This window comes from Mus caroli, unplaced genomic scaffold, assembly GCF_978045245.1.
Source record: "Mus caroli unplaced genomic scaffold, Mus_caroli_1 scaffold_13, whole genome shotgun sequence".
NCBI lineage: Eukaryota > Metazoa > Chordata > Mammalia > Rodentia > Muridae > Mus > Mus caroli.
Window position 1 is genome coordinate 14,556,664 of NW_028227268.1, and position 17,708 is coordinate 14,574,371.

Here is a 17,708-nt window from a genome sequence, read left to right on the forward strand (position 1 = left end):
AAACCCTGTCTCGAAAAACCAAAAAAAAAAAAAAAAAAAAAAAAAAAAAAAGAAAATCAAAATCCTCATCGTGTAGGACTTTTTCCTCACACCCTTAAAAAAAGCTAGCCAAAGTCCGAGCTGGGCATTACTTCAACTCCGCCCACATTCCCAGAAGGCCAGGCCATGTGCGAGCAGCCTCACAGAGATAGCACATGAGGTCACTGCTTTCCAGGATCTCAGAGGTTAGCAGAGGAGCCAAAGCACAGGCTCCCAATAACCAGAAAGACTCATTCCATCGGAGGCGTGAGCTGGCTCAAGAGGTGAACGAGAGTTCACCATACAGACCAAAGCGGGAACAAAGGCCAGCTTTGCAGAGCCAAGAGTTCAGCTGCACTACAGGGCAAGGTGGGTAAAGGTGCTGGCCACCCAGCCTGGCAGCCCGCTGATCCCTGACAAGCACGAGGTGGAAGAAGCAACTCCTGCAAGTTTTCCTCTGACCTCTACACATGCGCCCACACACGGACACACAAGGACACCTAAAAATGTGTAAAAAAGGAAATCAATGTTCAGCTGAACTCAGCAAGAGGAGATGAACCACACGTTAAACTCAAGATGCCAAAAAGCAGTAGGGTATGGTAGGGAGAACTATGGGTCAAATGCCATGAGAAAAAGAGGCTCTTCCCACCAGTAACAGCACAGGAAGGACAGACAGGCTGTAAACAACGTCTAAGTGGTAGAGCCCTGGCCTGCATGCACAGGGTTGAGTCTGGCTCCCAGGGCTATGAAAGGGGAGGGAAGAAGAGGTAATCTATCAATGCCAGCCCTCCGAAGGGAGGAGGGTCAGTAGGCGGGAATGGCAGCTCTGATCACTAAGGGCACACTAGAGCCAGCGAGCCGGCTTGGGGAGAGAGATGCTGCTGCCAAACTGGCAACTGGAGCGGATCCCAGGGAACCACACAGTAGGAGCGAACCAACTTGTCTGACCACATGTGTGCTCTGTGGCAGGTGTGCAACACCTTCATTCACACAAAAGTAAAGACTTTTTCAAAATGCATCTTTGATAGTAACTAAAACCCAAGCAGACGGGCACAGCTGTGAGGGCTTTTTCTGGGCTGGATTATCTGAGGAGGGAGACCCACACTAAATCTGGATGGTGTGAAGTCAGAGCAAGCGTACTGTGGTCCACACTTCCTGGTGATGGCCTACATAAAGGGACAGGGGAGAAGGCTGCTTTGCTCTTTGCCGGCTTGCCCCCACTCACACAGGAGGGTTCAGCTGTCCTGTTGCTGAAGTATTCCTTTGCCAGTGTTAGACCCTACTTCTCCAGGATTCCAACAGATGGAAGACAGGCAGCTCTCAAGACTAGGACTGACTGGGACTGCATGGAACACCTACTGGACCCCTCACATTTCCATGGAGACAGCCACATCCTGTAAGCCACTCTAATAAATCCATGCATACTAGTTCACTCTATCAGAGAGAGAAACCCCAGTCAAAGAGTTCAAGGAGACAATAAGAGGGCCCAGCCCCCAAGATGGCGCAGTAAAGGTGCTTCCTGGAAGAGGCCCCCAGCTTGTTTGACTCACATATCCCAGTGGAAGGAGCACCATCTGACCACACACACACACACACACACACATATATATACACATACACACACATACACGCTCTGCGTCATGTGCTCACACTGGTGTAATAATCATTAAAACAGACTGCAGAAATTCAAGCCTGCTTCTCCCCATACCTTTACTGGGAACAGAGCCTGGCAGAGACGACCGGGCTGTAAGAAGTGACAGCTTCGGTACTGCTTCAGGGCCAGCTCTTACCAACCCTCCTCCCCACCTGCATCAAGGCCTGCTTCGCTTGGTCAATTAATTCTCTTAGTCTTTCTTCTGCCCTAACAACCTCCATGCTCCCTGCTGGCCTTATGGAAGTCATCTGTCCCGCCACCTCCTCAGCCTACAGAGGCAGTTTCCAACCTGTGGGTCGCAGCCCCTTTGGGGTTGAATGACCCTTTCACAGGGACTGCCTAAGACCATCAGGAGACCCAGACACTTGCATTATGATTCAGAAGCATAATTACAGTTATGAAGTAGCAACAAAAATAATTTCATGGTTGGGGGTCACCCACATGAGGTACTGTATGAAAGGGTCACAGCATTAGGAAGGTGGAGAAGCACTGGCCTACAAGAATGCTCTTGGCTGACATCCCCGGCTCCAGCCTTGCTTGACATCCCTAGCTCTGCCCTCACTAAGCTGTTCTGCTGCCATAAACTGCAGTGCAGGATGAGAGGCATCAGGATTGAGCACAGCCCTTCAGCTTCCCATACTGTTGATACTGCAGAAGACACAGACACCCTGAAGGAACAGGACAAGAGGGGTCGAAAGGGACACAGCATCACTGTACGTCAGCAGTTAGCAAATACAAGAAGTATATGAGATGCAATACAGTATTCTCTAACTTTCTCAATATGGAGAAAGAGACACACAGAGACGGAGACAGGGGTGTGTGTGTGTGTGTGTGTGTGTGTGTGTGTGTATACACAAAAGCACATGAAGGCTAAAGGCCAACACAAGCATCTTCCTCAATCACTCTCAACCTTGAGACAGTATCTCACCATGTAAACCAGGCTGGCCTTAAACTCACCTCTGTTGAATTTAAGAGATCCATCTGCCTATTTTATTTTTATTATTATTATTATTATAGGCTTATGGGAGTTTCTCCTAAACCTGGTGTCCACAAAGGCCAAAAGAGAACATCTGCTCCCTGGGACTGGAGTTACAGTTTTGACCACTATGTGGGTGCTGGGGATCAAACCAGGGTCCTCTGGGAAAGCAGCCTCACCGCCATCACACCAGCCCCTACCTCTCCCTCTTAAATGGTGGGACTAAAAGCATGCACCAGAGCAGCCTGGTGCCACATGCTTCAATCCCAGCACCCAAGAGGCAAAACGAAGTGGATCTGAGTTCGAGGGCAACTTGACCTATGACAATGCCTGGTACACCATAAGGCCCTGTACACAAAGCTATGCCTCACTACATCCAGGTTCCTTGTTTTTTTTTTTTAAGCTAAGGTCTCTTACTGAATCTGGAGTTTATCAATTTGGTGAGGCTGGCTGCCTAAAACCTCCGAGGATCTGCCTGTCTGTTTTCCCAACACTGGATAACAAGTATCAATACCATAACTGGCTTCTCCTTGGATGCCACCATGTGAACTCAGAACCACCCTCAGGCTAAATGACCTCCCTCGGGCCTTACCAATGGAGCTGCTTCCCCCAGCTCCGGGAATGTTTAACTAAAAACAAAATATGGCTTAAAATGTTTATACTTACCATGTTAAGTGTTAAGACTTTTTAACTTTTTTGGTTTTTTTTTTAGTTTTTCAAGACAAGATTTCCCTGTGTATCCCTGGCTGTATTAGAACTTACTCTGTTAGACCAGGCGCCTGCCTCTGCCTCTCAAGTGCTAGGATTAAAGGCATGTTTCTTTGTTTTAATTTTCTTTTTTTTAAACAAATTAATAATTTAACATAAAAAAATAAGAACTGTGTTATTAACTAACTAGATAATTCAACAAATAGACAACATCTCTTCAGTTCATTTCTTTTTTAAACTCCCTCAGCTTCACCTTCGCATGCTGTATAACTAACTCCCAGTCAGGTTTCAAAAGAGTTTAAACATTTCATTTATGGTTTGAATTTATGTCCTTAATATAAACATGTATTGACTTGGTAAAATCAATTATCAAACAAAAATGAAAACACTCCTCATTTCTGGATTCTGCAGTGACTCTGCCACCACACCTAAGACCAGCATAAGGGGCTGGGGTGACAGCTCAGCTCTTAAGAGCACTTTGCTGCTCTCCCAGAGGACTGGGGTTCAGTTCCCAGCACAGCCATGGTGGCTCACAGTCCTCTAGTTCCCAGGATCCAATGCCCTGGCTGGATCTCCATGAGCACTGTGCGCCTATGACACACACACACACACACACACATGCAGGTAAAACACCTATAAGCATGAAAAATTTAAAACTAAACCTTTAAAAAAAAAAAAAAAAAGAACGTCACGACAAACAATCACTACTTCACGGCACACGCCACAGATATCCCCAGAAACGCTTGGGACGAGATCCCTCTGTGCTGTAGAGAGCTGTCCTGTGTACAGTAGTAGTCTGTTGAACAGCAGCCTGGCCTCTACCTCCTAGACACCGCAGCTCGTCTGCCAGTTTGTAATAATGAAAACCGTCTCTAGGCATTAACAAAATGAGCCTCAGTCAGGAACTGATAGATAAGAACGTAAATAACAAAGGCACCCTATGGCAGGTCCAGCTACCAGGAAGATCCCACACTCACAGCCTGCCTGGGCTAAGAAGCAAGTTCAAGGACAGCCTGGACAGAACCAAAGACCCTGTCCCAAATAATTAAGAGTCCACCAAGCCGGCTCAGAGGTAAAGATGCTTGAGGCAAGGCTGGGCCCCACAGTGAGCTGTCTCTAACAAGTACCACTTTTACTTCTAATTATGTGCATATGTGAGGATCGATCATGTGCACACATGAGTGCAGGTGTCCTTCTAATTATGTGCATATATAAGGATCGATCATGTGCACACATGAGCGCAGGCGCCCTTGGAGGCCAGAGGTCAGTTACAGGAAGCAGCGAGATAGATGCCCAATGGAGGTTCCAGGAACTGAACTCAGGTCTTCTGGAAGCGCGGCAGAAGCTCTTCACCACCGAGCCAGCTCTCAGCCCCAGTTTTTAGGCTTGAGACAGAATCTGGCTTAAACTCAAGAGCCATCTCTCCACCCCACCCCTTTTTTTAAAGATTTATTTTATTTTTTTAATTGTGTGTGTACCTGTGTATGTATTAAAAACAAAGGTTTAAAGAACAAGAGGGTTGGGTTACACCCAGTGCCCTTAATAAAGTCCTAGAATAAACTCCAAAAGCCACAGGAAAGAAAAGACAAATCAGGTACCAAAACGCCAAGCATCCCACAAAACTCACAGCCTGTACCTAGCTAGACAAATACTATAAACACAAGTAGCAATAAAAACAAACTAGTACTGCTCAAACTATGTGTCCTCGGGAAGTAATACAGTGTCCTGAGGCAGAGCACAGACTAAGGCAGAGGCCCCACCTTGAAAGCTCACCAGCTTGGCACTCGCCAGCTCTGTGGCCTGGAGCAAGTGACTTAACCTGAGTTTCTCAATTTACCATCTGGAAATGGACAGTAAGACCGCTAATACTTCCCTCCTTTGGTTACTCTGTGAGGAGCTTAAAATGATACTTGGCAGTGGTAACTCCCCTAAACTTGCAAATTTTCACTTATGTAAAGTGGAAATCACTTAACACTCAGTACTTTCCAGCTGGAACTGGTTCAGAGGTTAAGAGCACCCAGGTTCAGTGTCCCAGTGCCCACATGGCAGTTTATAACCGTGCATAACTCTACTACATGCTGGCAAAACACTCACATGCTAAAATAAATATATCTTTAAAAAGAAATTCAGGGGCTAGAGAGATGGCTCAGCGGTTAAGAGGACGACTGATCTTTCTGAGGACCCAGGTTCAATTCCCAGCACCCACATGGCAGTTCACTACTGTTTATAATTCCAAGATCCGATGATCTCACATAGACATACATGCAGGCAAAACACCAATGCACATGAAATAAAAAATAAAATATTTTTAAAAAACAAAATAGAAATTCAGATTTTCATCACTTGAAAGGCAGAGGCAGGTGGACTTTTATGAGTTCAAGGCAAGCCAGAACTACTGTCGCAAACAAACCAACACCCAATAATATAAAATAAATTCAGTACTATTGTTTTTTTTTAATATTTATCTATTGTATGTAAGTACACTGTAGCTGTCTTCAGGTACGCCAGAAGAGGGCATCAGATTTCATTACAGATGGTTGTGAGCCACCATGTGGTTGCTGGGATTTGAACTCAGGACCTTTGGAAGAGCAGTCGGCGCTCTTAACCACTGAACCATCTCACCAGCCCTCAGTACTATTGTTAAAGAAAATGAAATACCACTCTATGTGACAACTTCACCTACTTGACAAAGGAATGATTTCATCTCAGTAAACAGTAATGACTGTGTGAGCAGTCACAGCTTCCATGGACACCATACCATACTTACATGCACAAACACACATGTGAGCACATACATACACAAACAATTAAATATATAACAAGAAGAGCAGGTATGATGCCGCATGCCTTTAATCCAGCACTCGGGAGGCAGAGACAGGTGGACCTCTGCAGTTCAAGGCCAGCCTGGTCTACAGACAGTTCCAGGACAGCCAGGGCTACACAGAGAAACCCTATCTCGGAAAAACAAACAAACAAACAAAGACAAAAACAAAACAAAAAACAAAAAAAGAATGAAAGTGGAAAAAATAGATGCAAAATAAGTGGGTTATTAGTAAACAAAAATGCTTGCATTTCCCTTCCTCCTCCTTAGGCTGAAAAGCAAGCACACAGCCTCAGAAGGAGCAATTTCCAATAAGCCAACTGTTGGAGGTCATCTGGCACAAAACATAGGTTGCTTTTGAAGAATGCCATCATAGCTGGACAGACGGCTGGTCTGGGTCCAAAGTAAATGCTGGAGAAAATGAACTCAATGGTGTAGCAGAGGGCGGTAGGCAGACTGGCTGCAACCAAGCACCTCTGTCTGTGACCACCTTAAATCAAGTCCTGAAATCCACTCTTGTTTCTTTGAGAATCCTTGGAACTTGCTGCTCTGTTGACCAGGTTGGCCTCCAATCACAGAGACCTGCCTGGTGGGATTAAAGCCATGCGCCCCCATGCCCAGCCTGTTTTTATTTGAAAACGAAAACATTACTAGGTGTGGTAGCATAATTCTAGTAATCCCAGAATTTAGGAGACTGAAGCAGAAAGATGCCACAAGTCCAGAGCCGTCTCCGAAAACAACTCAACCCAAGAGGGGGGCAAAGGAGAGTGCTCATTCTGCTCATTCTTGCATTTGAAACACAAGTGTGAAGACCCGAGTGCCCGGCATTCATGTAAAACTTACGCACATTGATAGGCAGCTGTATTCGTGAGTTCCAGGTCTGTGAGACTTTGTCTCAGAAAAAAAATGTAGAAAGCAACTAAGGAGGGGCTCCAACAGCAGCCTCTGCCTTCACACATGTGCACACACACACACACACACACACACACACACACACACACACCACCAACCGGTTGCATTCCTTACACTAACCTCTGCTGTCAGTGTGGCCAGTGCTCTTTCATCTCAAAACCTCTAGGATTTAAAGAGCAAAAAACAGCGACTGGGATCAAATCTCAGGGGCAACAGTAATCACCAAAAGTCATCACTCGAAAGTCAGGACGACTCCACATCTCTATCAACACAAAACTGCCTACTTCACAATTAACATAAAGGACCCATATGCATTTGCAAAGGTTTAGAAGACTAATAGCCGTATTCAATCTCCTCTCTTCTTTCACTGAAATTACTAACAGCCCTCACTGAGTCTTTTTTCTTCGTTGGGGGACAGGAGTGTCATGTCAGTACTGGGAGTTGAACCCAGGGCCACACATATGCCAGAAAAGCACTCTATCCATGAGCTGTATCCCAGACCTATAACTGATCCTTGATCAGAACCCCCGAGACATCTTCCTTTTGGACTATACATCCTATGTAGACATAAACAATGAAGTCATAGAAGAACTTAAAAGACTAAGTTCTATACAAAGTTCTTAGAGCTAGCTGATGGATGTAACTCGGTGACCTGCCTAGCATTCATGGGTTTGATTTCCAACATCATACAAACTGGGCAAGATAACACACACCTGTAATCCCAGCACTCAGGAGGGAGAGGCAGGAAGATGAGAAGTTCAAACACACTCTCAGCTGCAGAGCAGAATTCAAGACCATCCAGTCCCAAGTAGGGCTGGTAAGGCTGGCTCAACAGCGTTTGCTGCCAAACCTAAGACGTGAGTTCAAACTCTGGGCCTCACATGGTGAAGAGAGAGAACTACCTCCTCCAAGTTGTCCTCTGGCCTCCATGTGCATGCCATGGCCTGCATGTTCCCACATACATGCATACAGGCATGTCCACTCACACATATATACATACACACACATAAACAATAAATGTAAGAAACCTATTAATAGTTGGACTTTGGTCAGAGTAAATAAAAGTTTAATAGGTTTGGTCATATTAAATATGTTTAAGTTTCTTTACAAAACGAAGAATATAAACATTTTAAAGAGAAGAACTACTGGAAAAATTTGAAATCCACATCTTTTAAGCTAGCCATGTGGCTCTATTTTGCCCATAGGATTTCCACTATTACCCTACAATAAGGCTATACTACAAAGTCAGTCAGTGTGCTATGAGCACAGGAAGAAATCAGACTGACCCACATGACCTCTCACCCTCCCGCAGGGCCCAGCAGACACAGCAGGAAGCATCAGGTCTGCCAAAGACACAATGCACTGGGGCAACCCTGTCCTGGAACTCACTACAGAGTGCAACTGTCACAATTCCTCTGAGAGAAAAAAATTAAGAGCATTGCCCGCGCCCAGGGGGGCACAAGATTCTAAGATGTCCACCTAGTAATGTCCAAGCTCACTCCTCGGCACCTGAGTCACTCACAATCTGGCACAACCTTAACATTCTCAACCCCACACACAACACACAGACCCCAAACACAGTCAGGCCTCGGCAACACCACTGTCCTACCCACAGCATCCTCCCCAGCTTCTCTCTCGACCTATCGATAACCAGCCCTGCTTTCAGTGACCACCTCAAACCAGCCTGCCTCTGGTATCTATTACCTTGGATTATATGTAAAATACTTAAATGCCCAATACACCTCTTATGTATATAAATAGGTGTCGTGTTTCTGCCATTTTTATCTCCAGAATAACCACCACATTCACTAAAACTATTCAGTAAGAACTTTAGTTGAGGGGGCTGGAGAGATGGCTCAGCGGTTAAGAGCACCGAGTGCTCTTCCGAAGGTCCTGAGTTCAAATCCCAGCAACCACATGGTGGTTCACACAACCATCTGTAATGAGATCCGATGTCCTCTTCTGGTGTGTCTGAAGACATCTATAGTGTACTTATGTATAATAAATAAATCTTAAAAAAAAAAAAAAAGAAAGAAAAGGAAAAAGAAAAAGAACTTTAGTTGAACTGTCGAAAGAAATGACCTAGAGTAACTAAAATACCAGGCATTCCCAGCACTGTCGTGTTTGCATTCAGTTGTCACTAGAATGCCAGCCCTAAGAAGGACTGCAGTATCAGCTTCTCTATCATCTGTTTTGCCCAGACTGGAATCTGTAATGGTTTTATGGAATACACGGGCAAAACAAAATTTTATTTACAGTAATATACTTACTATTCAACTAGGCTTGCATTTTTCTCTAAAACATAAAAATCACTGAGCACACATACACATACATGGAAGGAAAGAAAGAAGGAAGGAGGGAGGAGGGAGGAGAGAGAAGGAGAGGAAGGGAAGAAGAAAGGGAAAAAAAAAACAAAGAAAATGCAAGGACCAGTGATAGCTCAGTCCTGATGATCTGAGTTCTATCCCCTGGATCCACATGGCAGAATAAGTTCTCAGCAAATTGTCCATTGATTATGTGTGTTTGTGCATGCACACAAACTCACATGTACGCACAATAATTAATATAAAAAGAATTTTTTAGCTGCTAACCATACAAGAGGCACTGGGAGAGATTAAGCCTCTGGGAGAGTATTAGAAGAAATCAAGTTTATCAACCACATTCTAGTTTAAACTCCTTCTTTCACAGAGATAATGCTCGTAAACTCCAAATGGATTAAGTACAGCAAAGAAAACTACTTTAGGGCTGGAGAGATGGCTCAGCCGTTAGAGTACTGCCTGCTCTTCCAGAGGTCTTGAGTTAAATTCCCAGCAGCCACATTGTGGCTCACAAGCATCTATCCTGGGATCTGATGCTCTCTTCTGGCATATAGATAGAGGACTCATTTACATAAAATAAATCTTTTAAAATATACGTTTTATTTTTTGTGTGTTTCATTTATTTTAAAGATAGGCTCTCATATGCCATAGCTCAGGCTAGCCAAGAACTCATTGTGTAGCACAGGATAATATACTCTCACAGCAATCTTCCTGTCTTAGCCTCTTGATTACAGGCATAAACCACAACATCAGGACCACAAAAAATCTTTTACATATAGGAAAGAAACCCGAAGGCCCTTCTCTGATCTGTTCTGGTAAGGATTGGGTTTATTTGCGAGCTAAAACTGAGATTCTTTTTTCTACCCATCACTGACTTTTCCTTAGCTCAATTTTCAAAATTTCTAGCACCTTTAAAGATAACCTTGTTTCAGTAATTCCAAATTATTTCCTAAAGAGTCTGAGTCTCCTCCGAAACCACGTAACATGGCTGTTGGTGAATAAAAACACACCCATACTGAGAAGCAAGAAAGCTCAACAAGGAGCTCTCGGGCTAGCAAGATGGACGCTGAAGGCCTGGTAGCACCAATTTGATTCCACATAAATGTGGAGAGGAAACCAAAGGCAAAGTTGTCCTTTCACCTCCGCTCAGCACAACACAAGCACCCACACACACATTTAAAGAATGAACTCTAGCAAAGATGGCTACTTTTCTGATGGGGTCTGTAGCCCAGGATAACCTGGAACTTACTATGTCACCCAGGCTAGCTCCAAATTCCAGATAATCCTGCCTTAGGCTCCTGAGAGCTGGAATTACTGGGGTGTACTAACCTACCTCAATGACATTTTTACAGTAACACAAACTTTTCTGGCTGGCTATGGTAGGCCACACCAGCAGACAATTGCCAAGGAGATCATGGGTGGGAGGCCAACCCGGGATTTCTCACTAAACCCCTTTCTATAGCATTACCTAGTATTTCTGCATTTTACTGTTATAAAACCCATTCCTTTGAAGTTTTTCCTTTCAGATTATCCATATAGGCATGCAACTAAGGTAGTCCAAAGTAGCTGAGCTTCTTAAACACCAAAGCAAAATGAAAGAGCCAACTTCCTCATTAAAACAAGAATGCTGGCAGGCATTGTGGAGCACACATTAATCCCAGCACTCAGGAGGCAAAGGCAGGCAGATCTCTGAGTTGCAGGCCAGTCTGGTCTACACAGAATTCCAGGCCAGCCACAGTGGCATATCAAGACTCTTATCTCACAAACAAACAAGAAGAGTGTATTGGAGGCAGGAGTGACAGCTCAGTGGTTAAGAGCGAGAGGTGCTCTCCCAGAGGTCCCAGGTTCTATTCTCGGTCCCAGGTTCTATTCTCAGACCCACACAGTGGCACATCTGGCAGTTAACTTCATTTCTAAGGGACCCAATTCTCTCCTCTGGCTATGTGAGCATTATACGTACATGATGCACAGACATACGTGCAGGCAAAACACCTAGTCACATAAAATAAAAATAAATAAACCTTCAATTAAGAAGGAATAGTGCAGGCTGGTGAGATGGCTCAGTGGGTAAGAGCACCCGACTGTTCTTCCGAAGGTCCGGAGTTCAAATCCCAGCAACCACATGGTGGCTCACAACCATCCTTAATGAGATCTGACTCCCTCTTCTGGAGTGTCTGAAGACAGCTACAGTGTACTTACATATAATAAATAAATAAATCTTTAAAAAAAAAAAAAAGAAGAAGGAATAGTGCATTGGGATGGATGTGGTGGTATGCACCTTTAATGCCAGCACTTGAGAGGCAAAGACAGGAGGATCTGTGAATTTAGAGCCAGTCTAGTTTATATAGTGAATTTCAGGTCAGCCAGGGACACATGAAAAGACCCTGTCAAAAAAAGAAAGAAAGAAAGAAAGAAAGAAAGAAAGAAAGAAAGAAAGAAAGAAAGAAAGAAAGAAAGAAAGAAAAAGGTGAGGGGAGAGGAGAAGGGAAAGGAAGAAGGGAAGGGAAGGAATGGGAGGGAAGGAAGGGGAGGGAAGGGGAGGGAAGGGAGGAAGGAAGGGAGGAAGGGAAGGGAAGAGAAGGGAAGAAGGGGAGGGGAGGAGAGGGGAGGGGAGGGGAGGGGAAACTGCTGAATGGAAATGGAAGCAACTTTCCTCAGGTCTGACAAAGGTGCCGTGGAAACTGGAGCCATTCACGGGGGGGGGGGGGGGGGGGGGGGATATGTTAGTGAAGCTTACAAGAGAACTGTGCTCTACATCTGCCCCTCCTCTGTAAGTATGAAATTACTCCAAATGTTTATTAAACGTAAAAAAATGGGAAGCTCTGGGTGGTACTATTGTAGTTTCTCTCAATTCATCTATCCTTTATACTTTTCAACAAGGAACAAGTTTTATTGTGGCAAAAATAAAAGGGCCTGGAGTCTCGAGAGACTTGGCTCAAGACAAAGCTGAAGCAACCAGGAATTCTGTGTGTCTTCTCCTGGCCTGCACCCAGGTTCCTCCCCTCTGTAGCGCCTCTACTCAGGTGCTCTCTCACTTGCACTTAATACATCTAAGACCGGGGCTGCAGTGATAGCCCAGTGGTTAAGAGAACTTGCAGAAGACCTGAGTTCAGTCCCTAGCACCCTCATAGTGGCTCAAAACCTCTATAACTCCAGTTCCGGGGGACCTGATGCCCTCTTCTGACCTCTGTGGGCACCAAGCACACACGTGGTACACAGATATAAATGCAATCAAAACACTAGACACATAAAGTAAATAAACTCTGTGTGTGTGTGTATGTGTGTGTGTGTGTGTGCATGTGCATGTGCGTGTGCCTGTGTGTGTGTGTGTAGTCTGGGGCCATGGAATCACTTCCAGCGCATGGCTTACTGTGGGTGACAGAGAAGCAAAGATTGAAGAGCTGGGCACTCATGCACTCCTCTCCCCACATCTCTATGTCCACAGCTTTACATAATAAGAATGTCGAAGCCAGGCGTGGTGGCACACGCCTTTAATCCTAGCACTTGAGAGGCAGAGGCAGGCGGATATCTGAGTTCGAGGCCAGCCTGGTCTACAGAGTGAGTTCCAGGACAGCCAGGGCTACACAGAGAAACCCTGTCTCGAAAAACCAAAAAAAAAAAGAATGTGGAGATTAAAAACCCATCATTCTCTCTGCACCGTGTCACCACCAGCCCCCCACGCACCGACACTGGGTTGAGGGCCTTCTGCATTTTTAGGGTGAGGAAGAGAAGGAAATGTTCCATGGAATCTATGCCCATGTCTACTTCTTGAGGCTCCCAACATAACCAGTGTCACCTGACTTAGGACCTACTGGACCGCCTTCCCTCCCCCACCTACCAGTCACCTCTCTCTCCTCCATCAGTCTCCAAAACACTTCTTTACACCGCTACTTTCCAAAACCACCGACTTAATCCAAGCCCTCATCAGCCTCCTTCAACTGCCACGAATCCAACTAGTCTCTAATGCCCTCCTCCTCCCCCTTCCAGTCCATCGCCCAATCCCAACCACGGACAGCATCACTTATCACTCCGCTCCATTTCTATCCCACAATGCATGCGATTAGGCTATGCATCCCAAGCCACCCCATTCCCACTCTACCAGGCTTCCTTCCACACCTTCCTCTTTCTGTTTCTCTCCGGCTGCATATGACTTACATATGACCCCCTCAGGCTGGAATGTCCCCCAGTATCCCAAGAAGGCTGCACCAAGTCCCCAAGCAGTTCACCCAATGTCCCACTGGAAGCCCCACCTCATCCATCCTTTCATTCCTTGGCGCTCGTATCCTCTTAACAAGACGGTTAGTTCCTTCCAGCAGGACTCAGAGTACGCTGAGGCACAGGCCAGCACCTCATAGATGAGTTAGGGATGTCCCACCACAGTGCTCTCCTCAGCCACAAGGGGCATCAGAAGCTCAAGCCCTCCTGCTTCAGCCACCCTACCCTCAGGCACCACCCACCCCACCCCCACGCATGCCTCCAGGATAGCTGAAGTCTGCATACATGTGTCCAGTAAGTGCTTGTAGCTGAATCTTGGAATCACCGACCATCCCCTCCGACCACAATCCCCACTACCTCTCACGAACTCAGGCTGTATCCTCATTACAAGCTTTTTCACTCAGCTCAGCCTGGCTATCCTCCCAACAATCATCTACTAGCTGGTTATACTTGCCTTTCCAAGCAAAGCCACATCAATTTTGATTGTGTAACAATGCAACAGAACAGGACAAAGATGACTCGAATAGGTAAACACAACAGTAAAGGTCACTGAGCTCCAAGAGCCCTTCTATACTACTACCAGAAAACACAGTTACAAGACCCTGGGCTTCTATCAAACTTACACTGCCACTGGAAAGTCTGTATTTGCTAACTATATAAACTGGCATGACACCCTTGGTGTTACTGTAAAACAATATACATCAAAATCTATAAAACACTCATTAATATAATTTGTTGTTGTTGTTGGTTGGTTGGATGGTTTGGTTTGGTTTTTTGAGACAGGGTTTCTCTGTATAGTCCTGGCTGTCCTGGAGCTCACTCTGACCAGGCTGGCCTCAAACTCAGAAATCTTCCTGCCTCTGCCTCCCAAGTGCTGGGATTAAAGGCGTGTGCCAACACACTCAGCTTAAAATTATGAAATTTATAACATGAAATGTTCATCAACACCCAGTAAGTTTTCAAAGCATCAAATTATTACATATTAATACAATATTAAATAACAATTAATTTAAAGTATGAACATTTCGAAACAGAATGTCAAGAAGAAAAACAACTATTTATGGGTAATAAACCCAAACACTGAACAATTTCAACACTAAGAAAGCTCCGGGGGCTGGAAAGATGGCTCAGAAGTTCAGAGCATGCTCTGCTTGCAGACGACCAGAGTTCTAATCCCAGCACCAATGTCAGGTAGCTGACAAGGACCTGCAACTCCAGCTAAAGAGGATCTGTCTCTCTCTCTCTCTCTCTCACACACACACACACACACACACTCTAAATGTAAAAGAAAAAGCCAGCTGCAGTCCCCCCAGGAAACAAGGGCCTGAGTGAGAGCCAGGCAGCCACAAGAGCAGAGCTGTCCGCTCCCCTGCTGTGCGCTCACCCAGAGCTTGTGTGCTCTCCTGGTCGAGATCACCACGACTACCTCCACCTCAGTTTTCCATTTTTCCTGTTTTTAAAACAGGGTCAATCCTCCTGCCTCAGCCTTTCTAGTGGCAGCTTTTTATTAGATTATGAAACAGCATCTCAGGGTAGCTCGAGATTCCATTGACAGCTCAAGGGGCTTCAGCTAATAACTCTCTACTCTAGTTAACTCTAGTTACTCTACTCTAGTTAACTCTAGTTACTCTAGTTACTCTAACTCTAGTAACTCTAGTTACTCTAGTTACTCTACTCTAGTAACTAGTTACTCTAGTAACTCTACTCTAGTAACTAGTTACTCTAGTAACTCTACACTAGTTAACTCTAGTTACTCTACTCTAACTCTAGTAACTCTAGTTACTCTAGTTTCTCTACTCTAGTAACTCTAGTTACTCTAGTTACTCTAGTTACTCTAGTAACTCTACTCTAGTTAACTCTAGTTACTCTAGTTACTCTACTCTAGTAACTCTAGTTACTCTATTAACACTCTAGTCTCCCCAAATCCCAAGGTTATGGTCAGGACCTCCGTGCCCTTCTCCATCTTAGTCTGTCTGTCTTTCTTTTTTTTCTTAAGTTGTGTTGTTTTGTTTTTTTAGTTTTTTGAGATAGGTTTTCTCTGTGTTGACTTGGCGGTTGCTTTGTAAACCAGGCCTGCCTCAAACTCACAGAGATCCCCCTGCTCCTGGCTCTGAGTGCTAGGATTAAGTCAGATGTCACCACTGCCTGGCTACCATAGTTCTTCAATGGCCAATAATTCATGCCACATAGACTTCCAACCATCTCCACAGCAGAGAAACCACACTAAATGCACACATACTCAAGACAACTATGTGTTAATGCCACACGTTACTGTAAACTTCACAAGTATCCACGCTGTGTTCATGTCTCCAGGAGTCAGGAGAACACTGTTCTGACTCAGTGGTGGACTGCTGAAGGTAAAGGACAGACATGGGAACACATCGGAGAACCAAGGGCCAGGAAGCCTGAGGACAATGACACAGAGAGAAAAAGCCAGTGTAGCAGAGCGCTCTGTAATCCCAGTAATACTCAGGAGAGGTAGAGGAGGAGGGGCCGCAGTCTGAAGGCAGCCTGGGCTTTACTGCAAAAGTCTCTCTTAAAACAAAACTAAAAACCCCTCAAGCTTCTGCCTACCAGAAGACGACTGTTGAAAAGCCATGAAAAAGAAAGAAAGAAAAGCCATGAAAAGTAAGTTCAGCGCCCAGTGACAGAGATGAGTCCTGTGTGCTCACAGCCCAAGAACATCCCAAAGCCAAAATCAAAGTCCATAGTGCTAGTGACCTCCTGGAGAACACAGGAGCTAGAGGTACAGTTACAGTAAAGCCCTTGATGGGCATGCACAAGGCTTGCGTTTAATCCCCAGCAATGCATGAGAAAAAAAGGAAACGCAACAGTGGCACAGAGATATAAAGATATATAGATTTGGAGATTTTTGAAATGGAGTTTCATATAGCCTACACTAGCTTAGAACTTGCTATACAGTCAAAGCTAGCCTTGAATTCCCACCCTCCTGCCTCAACCTCCTGATTGTTGACATTAAGATATAAACCAGGGTCTGGGGAGATAACTCAGCAGTTAAGAGCACTAACTGCTCTTCCAGAGGTCCTGAGTTCAATTCCCAGCAACCACATGGTGGCTCACAACCATCTGTAATGGGATCTGACACCCTCTTTTGACATGCTGGCATACATGTAGTTAGAGCACTCATAGACAATCAATCAATCAATCAATCAATAAATACATAGGTAAATAAGATATATACCTGGCTCTGTAGCATTCCTATTTTAACATCAAAGACCAAGATAATAGACCCAAAAAAATTGTCCAACTGTCTTTAAGAAATAGTCATTTCAGCAAAACATAAATAATTTGAAAGGCTGATAGTACCATAAAAAGTGTAAGCCGGGTGTGGTGGCGCACGCCTTTAATCCCAGCAACTGGAAGACAGAGGCAGGCGGATTTTTGAGTTCAAGGCCAGCCTGTCCTACAGAGTGAGCTCCAGGACAGCCAGGACTATACAGAGAAACCCTGTCTTGAAAAAACAAAAAAAAGGCGGAGCTAGAGAAATGGCTCAGTGGTTAAGAGCACTGACTGCTCTTCTGAAGGTCCTGAGTTCAAATCCTAGCAACCACATGGTGGCTCACAACCATCCTTAATGAGATCTGACGCCCTCTTCTGGTGTGTCTGAAGACAGCTACAGTGTACTTAGATATAATAGACAGGGTTTCTCTTTTAAAAAAAAAAAACAGCCGGGCGTGGTGGCGCACGCCTTTAGTCCCAGCACTCGGGAGGCAGAGGCAGGCGGATTTCTGAGTTCGAGGCCAGCCTGGTCTACAAAGTGAGTTCCAGGACAGCCAGGGCTACACAGAGAAACCCTGTCTCGAAAAACCAAAAAAAAAAAAAAAAAAAAAAAAAAAAAAAAAACAGTGTAACATTTAGGAAGAAAAGTCCCACCTTTTCTTTCTTTTTTTAATATTTTTTAAACTTTTTTTTTAAGATTTGTTTATTTTATGTATATGAGTACACCACTGCTCTCTTCAGACCCCATTACAGATGGTTGTAAGCTACCATGTGGTTGCTAGGAATTGAACTCAGAACCTCTGGAAGAGCAGTCAGTGCTCTTAACCTCTGAGCCATCTCTAGCCC

The 17,708-nt window shown here is 44.9% G+C and overlaps 1 protein-coding gene across 4 annotated transcripts in view; it reads right to left on the reverse strand.

The window, feature by feature from the left end:
• Helz (helicase with zinc finger) overlaps positions 1-17,708 on the reverse strand; it is a 142,846-nt gene that overhangs the window by 115,930 nt on the left and 9,208 nt on the right. The gene's annotated exons all lie outside the window — the stretch shown is intronic.